The sequence below is a fragment of the Acipenser ruthenus genome, chromosome 59, assembly GCF_902713425.1.
Source record: "Acipenser ruthenus chromosome 59, fAciRut3.2 maternal haplotype, whole genome shotgun sequence".
Lineage (NCBI taxonomy): Eukaryota > Metazoa > Chordata > Actinopteri > Acipenseriformes > Acipenseridae > Acipenser > Acipenser ruthenus.
In genome coordinates, this window is record NC_081247.1 from 2,460,952 (window position 1) to 2,462,501 (window position 1,550).

The following is a 1,550-nucleotide window of genomic DNA, read 5'->3' on the forward strand; positions in this document are numbered from 1 at the left end:
GCTTTACAATGCTTCCCTATGCTTTACCACACCTCTCTGTGCTTTACAATGCTTCCACTGTGCGTGCTACACTTTACTGGGCTTTTACTGTGCTGAACATTTATAATTATGTTTAAGAATAAATGCTAAAAAGACAGGAGAGAGAGAGAGAGAGAGAGAGAGAGAGAGAGAGAGAGGGGGGGGAGAGGTGGGGGGTGGGGGTGGGTAGGGGTGTGTGTGTGGGGAGGGGAGGGGGGGGGGGATAAGGGCGAGTCTGTTCCATATAAGGATCTGTTGTGACGAATTTATTTTCTCACTTTTGTTTAACTAGCAGTCTTGTCGCTGCACGGCACACGCCTCAAAAATCCAGCGAGGAAAGAGATTGTGGCTACGAGAGGGGAAAGGTAAGAGGACAAAGAATTTCAAACACTCTGAACTTTACCGTGTAATAACGGTCCATACAAAACTATTCCAGACTGGCTTTATTACTGTGTGACGTGTGCTCTCTTTGAGAGATTACTTGTGGGATTGTTATGTTCTGGAAAGATGACAAATTTGAGTATATTTCACAGAGGCCACAACAAAATGCGGGAATGGCTTTTCTGCTTCATCGTTTCAACAGACAGATAGTAGACTTTTTATTATTTTTTATTATTGCTAACCTGTAGCTAAACTAGTTTACAAGCGATTTACCAAATCGGTTTCTAGTGCTTGATCCTGCTGGGTCCTGATTCTTCTTGGATATAGAGCTGTTTGCTGTTTTTTGAAGTCATATATATAGAAGTTCTAGTCGAAACTTTGTTGTTGTATTCAAGTTTCTTTTAGTGTTATTTTTTTTAAGAACTTGGATAATAAATTATTTTTTGTACATTTTAAAAACGAGCCCCGCCTAGTTTGGTACTACAGCCCAAGACCTGCGCTAATCGCGTCTGTGAAACCAGCCGTTATGTACAACGCAGTTCAAACCATCTTTATATAATTACACATGCACACAGAGAAATTATGAAAACTGCGAAAAAAGAAAACAAATTCTAAACTCGCCTAGTTAAATCGTGTGTCTTAAACTGAGGGCAGGATGAGCGTCTCACAAGCAGAGCTGTATATTACACGCAATGCTGGCTACAGAGTGCGCTGGTTTACTCGGCTTGATTGCAAGGTGAGTTTGGTACAGGCTGTTTTATTGAGCGGTAAGCTACATGTATTTATTAATTCAGTCATATTTCAAAGGGAGCTTGTCTGTTATAAAAGTTCCCCGCACTACAACACAGCAAAGTGTGAACATCACAATGAAAGCATGGCAAAGCAAAGCCACGCATATACATGAAGCATTTTAAGAGTGGGGTGTGTCTTATACAAACGAATCCGCGGTGTGTAGGGTGTGTCTTATATAATCTAATCCGTGGTGTGTAGGGTGTGTTTTATATAAACTAATCCGCGGTGTGCAGGGTGTGTTTTATAGAAACTAATCCGTGGTGTGTAGGGTGTCTCTTATATAAACTAATCCGTGGTGTGTAGGGTGTCTCTTATATAAACTAATCCGTGGTGTGTAGGGTGTCTCTTATATAAACTAA

The 1,550-nt window shown here is 41.0% G+C and overlaps 1 protein-coding gene across 1 annotated transcript in view; it reads left to right on the forward strand.

Moving 5' to 3' along the window:
* The first annotated feature begins 256 nt into the window (after positions 1 to 256).
* The window catches only part of LOC117409923 (myeloid-associated differentiation marker homolog), a 10,797-nt gene continuing 9,503 nt past the window's right edge, over positions 257 to 1,550 (forward strand). Inside the window, exon 1 of the mRNA XM_059018416.1 lies at positions 257 to 383. The gene's annotated coding sequence lies outside the window, so the exon portion shown is untranslated. The remainder of the gene's footprint in view (positions 384 to 1,550) is intronic.